At 40.9% G+C, this 9,094-nt stretch overlaps 1 pseudogene; it reads left to right on the top strand.

Annotated features, from left to right (window-relative positions):
• The first annotated feature begins 4,735 nt into the window (after nt 1-4,735).
• On the top strand, nt 4,736-7,802 carry LOC123142979 (protein Rf1, mitochondrial-like; annotated as a pseudogene).
• Nucleotides 7,803-9,094: the final 1,292 nt, after the last annotated feature.

Here is a 9,094-nt window from a genome sequence, read left to right as displayed (position 1 = left end):
TTTTTTGAAACACATGAACATTCTTGAAATGTTACATTTCTTGAATGAACAAAACATTTGTTTGAATCACATGAATACTATTTACATTGTACATACATTTTTTTGAAATACCACGTATTTTTTTCTAAACTCGTTATATTTTTTTAGATGGCACAACATTTCTGTACGCATTTGTTCAGGTTTCAAATTTTGTTCCCATTTTTTGAATTTTAAAAAAGTGTTTGTACTTTCAAATTTTGTTCCGGTTTCAACAAAAAATATGTTTCAAAAAGTGCTTGCTTTTTCAAAATTGATTGTTAAGTATTCAGAATTTCGAAAACGTGCTCACACTTTATAAAATGTTCGGACATTTCCAAATTTGTTTACGTTTTCAATATTTGTTTGCCCCAAAAAAGTGTTTTTGAAGTTTGACGGTTCGATGTTTTCGAAAAGACAAATAATTTATGAAATTCCAAAAACATTATTTGTGACACAATTTTTGAAGCAGATGTAAAAAGGATAGAAAAACTATGAAAACCAGTAAAGAAATATAAAACGAAAAACATTGAAAACCAAGAAAGAAAACAAAAACCCGAAGAAAAACGAGAAAGAAAAAAACTACAAAATAAAAAATAGAAACCAAACAAAAAAACAAGAAAAAAGGAAGTATAATGAAGAAAAAAGGAAAACCGGAGAATAAATAAGAAAACCAAACAAAAAACAAAATAAAACGAAAAAACATTTTTTTAAACCCCGGAGATGGAGTATGTGAGCTCATGCTCACATGCACCCTTTGCAACAGTAAAGTAAAAAAATACTTAAAAAATTAAAAAAAAATTGATTCTTTTTGGCAACAAACATTGGTGTGTGTTTCACATGCGAGCCAATTTCTATGTTAAGTGACATTTGTGGAGGTCTCAGCCAAAAAGGAAAAATCATGCTCCAAAAAAATGTTTTTGAAAGCATTTTGGAGCCCTGCACGAATGTCATTTTCTCACAAAATTATGCACGCATGTGAAAAACACATCAACGTTTGTTGGCAAAAAAAATCAAATTTTCTTGAACTTTTTTTTTTAATTTTACTATAGCAAAGGATGCATGTGAGCTTGAGCTCACAAGAGCACTTTCGGATTCTTTCCCCTAAGTTGGTCGCGTCTCCTATCTTAACGCGAAATAGACCCTAGCGTAGGGGCTACAAGCACTAGCCACCATTTGTAGCTACCCAGGATAGACACCTGGCGAGCTCTCTTGTCGTCCCTATTTCTTTGGTTTTACTATATATCGAGACATAAGTCTCGTGCTGATTAGGAACACTCCCCTGAGAGCTGTCCTCGTGGCCTAAGTTGTTAGCTAGTGGGCCGGCATAGTGAAGACTTACCGATTTAGGATGTTTCCACCTGGTTTTGGGAAGGTTTTAGAAGCTCCCAATAGTGATTTGTAGCAATGAGTATTTTTTTTTGATAAAAGTATGCTTTCGTTAGTGTAGAATATAAGATCAAGCGAATACAAAGCAATATGAGAAACATCCGACCCCTGCATAGATATGATGCACACATCCAACGCAAACAGCCTGACATAGACAAATAAACATATCCACAACAGTACACACCGCCAATGTCAAAAGAGGTGGTGGATCGATCCGGAGATTATACTGCCATCCATGTAATTGGTTGAAAACCTCCCATGGCCATCCACACCAATCACATACACACTACCTTGAGCATCAATTGGTTCTTCATTTCGTGTAGCGTAGATCATGTACGAAGCCAGTGCGTAGGAATAGTTTGTGCCACTAAACTAATACCATCTCTACATAGCTAAAGAGAGCATAATAAGGCAGACGCTCTATATTAGTATTCTAAACCTATTTGGTATTTCATCCAGCCAGCAACCATATACTGCGACACTTATTTGGGGATAGAAATCGGTCGCTGTTTGGATGATTGACCACACAGAACATGCAAACTTGCACTGAAGAGGAGGTATTTGATTGTGTCATCGTGAGTATAAAAACTACACTTGTTGCTTCACTATCACTTGCGATGAATGAGATTGTCTTTGATTAGCATAAGTCCACTCATGAAGCGAGATGTTAGCAAACACACATGCCTCTAATGAAGCGAGCTGCAGCTGGCGTTCAGACACACCCTTAATTCCAGGTGCTTCCCAAGCCCTAACCCAAGAACCATACTGTGATCGATCTGGGCACATGAGAGCAAAGAAGATCCTCCAACGGACGGATATCTAAGCAGTGGAGAAGTCGGTCATATGTGTCTCTGAATATGTGCATATATATGAATATCAAATAACCAATAAGCAGTACTGTTAGTTGGGAGCAATCAAACTTTCACATGTGCATGTCTGATACAGCCGCTAGTCCTTCAGTGCAGCATGTAAGGCTATACATGTGCGTGTTAAAGTTAAACTACGGCATGCATGGATTACTCTACAATTTTTTTAGTACTAGCACACATATGCCCGTGCGTTGCAACAGGGGAAAAAATAATATGCATTTAAAGTTAGTAAGAATTATATGTGCAAGCAAAACACTATGTGCACGTGAAAAAAGGAACATTTCGCTTCTCGGTTCCGCCGGGTGTGAAGTAATCAATCCGCTATTTTTCCATTCATTGATCAAGGGTATTTAAGAGTTTTGTTACATCATCGTACGCCAGAAAAGACCCATAAATTATTCAATCTACTTTTCCTTTACACCTAGGGGATTTAAAGGTATGAAGTATCTGAATATTGTAGGAAACATGAATCTTTTTTTAAAATTCTGAACATATTTTTGAAAATTATGTACACTTTTAGAAAAACGCAAAGAAAATTTGAAAAGGGACATTTTTAAAATTCACAAACATTTTTTAAAAACACCAACTATTTTTATTATAAAAACATGAACATTATTTTAATTTGTGTACATTTTTTTAAAAGGAACATGTGTTGGAAATTCATAACATTTTTCGAAAGTGTGTATCTTTTATACGCAAACATTATTTTGAATTGTAAAAATTTCGCTAAACCAAGAATATTTTTCGAATTTAGAGCATTTTTCAAAATGCAATTTTCTTCTTATAATTCACGAATAATTTTAAAATAATATTTTTTAAAAAATGGGAAACTTTTTTAGTTCCGAATATTTTTTAAAATAGTAACAAAATTTTGGAAGTCTGAACATTTTACAAAATTTGAGTTTTTTTAAAAAATCTGAACATTTTTTGGAATTTGAAATTTATGAAGTAAATTATATAAGATAAGAAAAATAAACTTGTAAGGGAAAAAAGAGATAGCAGAAGGAGAATAAAAATAGAAGTAAAACACAGAAACAAAAAAAAAATGGGCCAGCCGTGCGGATTAGCGCAATCACTTTATATTTTCCGCACGGTGAATTATATGACACAGCACGTTCTAAAGCAAATCCTAAAGAAGGCACATTCCTTATTTTCTCAGGTTCTCCCCAGCAATTTTTCCTTCTCAAAAGTAAAAAAAGATAGCTGAATCTACAAGGTTGCAATATTAAGTCCTTGAGTTACTATGTTTATATTTAATACATTTGTCTATTAGTCAGAACAAATATACAGTGATTGCGCTAATTCACTACATCTATGAGGCCTCTGCTAGCAAAATTGCCTTGCTTTTAACTCAAGCATCTCCAATGAAGCATCTTATTATTTAATGGAAAATTGTGAAGATTGATGTGCACATCAGATTTTCTTCATCATATGAGCATCAATTTTGGAATAGAATTTATCTTACACTATTATACACTAATATAGCTTCATGTTCTATCTTGTAATGTAATATTTTCTATTATACACTAATATAGCTTCATGCTTCATATAGCACCACCATCGGCCCCTGACGGACATGCCGCTAAGGGGTGCTACTGTTGCACTCGCATCGACCAAACGACCGGCTCCAGTCGGATGCACACCAACGGCTTCAAGCTCACCAAATCGCTGCCCGCTTTAGATCCACCGCACCACCACTAATCAAGTGCTCCCAACATCAGACTTGACTTCAAGACAATACTTCCAACAAAGTAATGACACCAAAGGTGCCACCATTACACACGGTTTTCATCGGGAGATAAGAACTTGAAGTAGGGAGAGGTGTCGCATCTCCTCGATGATGCCTCTCCTCGATGATGCCTCTAACAAGGAAAAATCACACCCCGAAGGCATCATTCGCCACCAGCCTAGACCAAAGTCGAGCATGACTTTCGTCAGGGAGCCGAGCACCTATGCCGGGGGCGACGTCTCCAACACACCACCATCAAAACGGAGTACCAGACGCCACTTGCCGCACCACACAAGAACTAGCCGAAGCACCACCGGCGCGCAATCCCGGAGCTATCCCGAAGGCCCTGCCCAGACCACGCCACCGCGGCCCACCATCCAGTTAGGGAGCCACCACACAACCCGGCTGTAGACAGTCACCGACCGTACCGCCTCCGGGCCTCCACCCACCGGGGCGAGCCCGTGCCCACCAGCTTCACCCTCGGACAGCGACGCGGGTGTCCGCGTCGTCCCTGGGCTCCACGATGCACTGACCACGCCCAGCACCTCCACGTCACAGTGAGGGCGCCCATGCAGCAGCTGCTGGATAGGTGGCCGACCATCAGCTCCATCTCGCCCCCATGGGCGCGCAGACTGCCGAGCTCGAGATTTCCTCGACGAGCCAAGGAGCAGCCTTACACGACGCACCACACCAGCAGGAGAAAGCGCCCCGCTGCCGCCTTCCTTGGGGTTGGACCGGGTTTGCCAGTGGGCGCCCTCCGGCGGCGACAAGACTAGAGGGGGGAAGTGGAGAAATTGTGCACAGTCGTAATAAGAAGAGAATTCCCAGCATAGCTAGAAAAGAAACGTTGTCTCAGGCTTATGACTCACATATATGGTGTGAGGCTTTTTTCAGTTAGATACAGGCGTGCGAAGCCACTTCTTCAGAGAGCCGAGGTCTCGTCTCAGGCCAGCGCCGGCGGCGGCGGAAATACGGGAGTGGCGGCGGGCGTTGAGGCCCTCTCGAGGGCCGTCCTCACCGGCGTCGGCGACGCAGCGCGCGACGACGGAGGTTCATCTCGTCTTCATCGGCGTCAGGGCCGCTGCAGAGATCTCGTCCTCGCCCCCCTCAACGCTGTGGCCGTGTTGACCAGCTCGCCGGCAGCCAGATCTCCTGCATAGCAGCTGCATCTCAACGGTAAACGGCGTCAGCGACCATGGAGCAAGCTCCTCCTTCTTGCTCTGCTTTCCTTCCTTCTAACCCCAGGTTCATTCATGCCCAGGCTGCGCCGCTGCGGTAGGTCGTGAGCGGCAGCGAGGAATTCTTCAGGCACATCTTGGAGCTATGAGCCGCCGCCTTGTCCCCGTCGACAGACGCATCTTGGAGCAGAACATCAAGGATCGGTACTACTCGGCAGGCATTGGCACCGAGGATGCACTCCAGCTGTTTGACGAATTGCTCCCGGATGCTGAGCCATCCTTGATCCGTGCCATCAACTGCCTCCTCACTGTCATCGGCCGTGATTGCCCCGCGCTCGGCGTCTCCCACTTCAACCGCGTTGCAAGGGCCAATGTGGCACCCAACAGTATCACGTACACCATCCTCGTCGACTGCTGCTGCCGTGCTGGCCGCTTGGACCTCGGTTTCGCCGCCATGGGCCACATTATTAAGATGGGATTTACAGCAGAAGCTATCTTCACTTTCAACCACCTACTCAAGGCCATCTGTGCGGAGAAGAAGACCAGCTATGCAATGGACATCGTACTCCGAATAATGCCTGAGCTTAACTGCACACCGAATGTTTTCTCCTACAACATTCTTTTCAAGGGTCTCTGCAACGAGAAGAGAAGCCAAGAGGCTCTCGAGCTGATTAACATTATGGTTGAGGATGGAGGTAGCTGCCGACCTGATGTGGTGACCTATAACACCGTAATTGGTGGCCTGTTGAAAGAGGGTGTGGTGGACAAGGCTTACAGCCTATTTTGTGAAATGCTAAAAGGCAGATTTTGCCAAATGCTGTGACCTACAACTCAATCATCTCTCGGATGTGCAAGGTTCATGCAATGGACAAGGCTGAGGAGGTTCTTCAACAGATGCTTGATAGAAGAATTCTGCCAGATGCTGCCACATATAATAGTCTGATACATGGATATTATTTATTAGGACAGTGCGAAGAGGTGGATCGGGTTCTCAAGGAAATGTGTAGAAAGAGTGTTCAACCAAATATTGTAACTTACTATATACAGATGGATTATCTTTGCAAGAGCGGAAGGTGCGCAGAAGCTAGGAAAATATTTGATTCTATGATCGGTTTGGGCCAAAAACCAGATGTTACTACCTACAGTATTCTACTGCATGGGTATGCTATGGAAAAATCTTTTCATGAGATGCATTGTCTCATTGATTTGATGGTAGAAAATGGTATTGCACCAGATCATCATGTCTACAACATACTCATATCTGCATATGCTAAAGAAGAAAGGGTTGGTGAGGTAGTGCATATATTTACAAAAATGCGGCAGCAAGGATTGAACCCTAATGTAGCGAACTATGGAGTGGTTGTAAACTTGCTTTGCAGCATGGGCCGAATGGATGATGCTATGTCCCAATACAATCAAATGATAACTGAAGGATTACTCCCTGGTATCATACTTTTCAGCCAACTTATTAGTGGTTTCTGTACTTGTGGCAAATGGGAGAAGGTTCATGAACTATTTTCTGAGATGTTGGATCGTGGCATCTATCCCGACACTGTGTTCTTCAACACAATTATGGATCATCTTTGCAAAAATGGAAGGGTTATGGAAGCCCAGGATCTCTTCGACCTGATGGTACACATGGGTGTGAAACCTGACGTGTGTACTTATAGCACACTGATAGGTGGATACTTGTTCGTTGGTAAGATGGATGAAGTGAGCAAGTTACTTGACAATATGGTCTCAATTGGCATGGATCCAGATGTTATCACCTATAGCATACTGATTGATGGTTACTGTAAGAATGGAAGGATAGATGATGCATTGGTTGTTTTCAGGGAAATGTTGGCCGGGAAGGTTAAGCCTTGCATTATCACTTTTAATATTATGATTGGTGCGTTGCTTAAAGGTGGCAGAAAGGAAGAGGCTAAAGATTTGTTTGATGGTATCTGGGCCAAAGGATTAGTGCCCACCGTTGTTACATATAGCTTAATGATACAAAAACTTATAGAAGAAGGTTCTCTACAGGAGTCTGATGATCTATTCCTTTCTATGGAGAAGAATGGTTGTCCTGCCAATTCCCGCATGCTAAATGCTATAGTTAGAAGGTTACTTCAGAAAGGGGAGATGCCCAGGGCTGGGACTTATTTGTCTAAAATTGATGAGAGGAATTTCACCCTTGAAGCTTCCACAACTAGCTTGTTGACTGCACTTGCTTCAGTGGGGAAATGTCAGGAATATAAGGGGTTACTGCCTGAAAAATATCACTCTTTTCTGGAACAAGGCACTGATTGAAACCTTTTCTAGAGATTTTTCCTAGATGTTCTGGAGTGCTAATCGAGGGTTGAACTTCAGTGGGGAAAGGGGAGATGCCAGACATTGTGCCTTGATACTCTGGACTGCTAATCGAGGCCTGAACTTTCCTTTGTAGGTTATATCTTCCGACCTTTTCTTCTTGTAGTAGGTCTAAAATGTAGGTCACTTCTCTTAATGGTAATTCTGGGAGGAACTTGTACTAGTAGTAAATCTGACCGTTCACCATTCTGAGAATGGCTATCTGTGTTTCTATATGGCTGGCTTCTACTTCAATGGTCAACTAAGCTGCAATTTATATTATTTTTGTCAGTCTTTGATTTGACCTAATAAATTAATCTCAACGTCCATTTCCTTGTCTGCTATAATGATGGACATCTGGCAACCATTGTCAATAGCCAGCAACCATGCTGTTTACAGCTGATCATGATATGATGACCGAGTTCTGCCAGTGGACTCACTGAAGTTGCTAGTAGCCAGTTAGTTTCTGTATTCCCTTTGTTCTTTACATTTGACTGGGAACATGCAGTTCTCAACTAGAGTCCATTACCACTCAAAATTCTATTCATTATGAACATTAACAGCATAAATATGATACATTTGAAATAGTGTAACATACATATTTTGCAATATAGACAATATTGCATGGCTTCTTTAATTTGGCACTTTTATTGTTTTCAAGAGGTCAGTTATGCTTATTTTCTTGGTATGATCCTGTGTTGTAGTCTGAACTCCATTAATGAACTACATCAATATAACAATTTAGCAGGGTAAACGTAACAACATGAAAAAACAAAAAAGATAGCTAGCTTGCTGGCAGAGATCTCTTTCTTTACCTTAAATTTCATAATGTAAAGCAATCTCTTAACCCAGGTGGAAAATTTTAGCTTTCAGACATTTCCATCCTTCCAATGATCAACATATCTGTCACATGATTATTCATCGAGTCCATTGGATATGTTATCAACTATATTTTTTGCCGAACTGATTCAAGGTCATATAGACCATTTTTCTTTTCTTGATCTATATATAGAAAAGGACGTACAATATGTGTAAAAACGGTTGTCTCTCTTTAATGAAATAGAAGTATTAACTTGTCCTAGTTCTTTTCTTGTAAACTGGTTTTCAGGTACGGAGACACAAACTGAGGTATTAGATGCTCACATCTTTACTCCTGCTTGTTTTTGTTCAATTTTTGGGTGGTTTTAATAGGAATTTGGGTGTTAAATACTTTCGACTCATAGGAGGTGATGTTTCTTCAATTTTCTGAAGAAATTTATATCTGTCTGATTGTATTATTGGGCAGACATACTGGGTTGTTACTGCGTTTTTTTACAGTGTACATGAATAAACATTTTTGGTGTACTATTATCAGCTCTTAGGTTCATACTTTTGTGATCTTAGGTATCTTCTCTTTTCCATGGTATAATGATCCACTAACCAAGTCTACAATTTGGTAGCTTGCTCATAAGTTCATCCTTGGTTAAATCTGAATCTCTATTACGAATTAGCAAATTTCTTGCTGAGTTTGCTCTCCTAGCAGTTCAGCGCCACATTACACTATAAGAGAGTAATAAGTAAGTTCTTTTGATGGAATGTTAAGG

This window comes from Triticum aestivum, chromosome 6D, assembly GCF_018294505.1.
Source record: "Triticum aestivum cultivar Chinese Spring chromosome 6D, IWGSC CS RefSeq v2.1, whole genome shotgun sequence".
In the NCBI taxonomy this organism is placed as follows: Eukaryota; Viridiplantae; Streptophyta; class Magnoliopsida; order Poales; family Poaceae; genus Triticum; species Triticum aestivum.
Note: the sequence above shows the minus strand (reverse complement) of the source record. Positions and strands in the feature narration are given on the sequence as shown.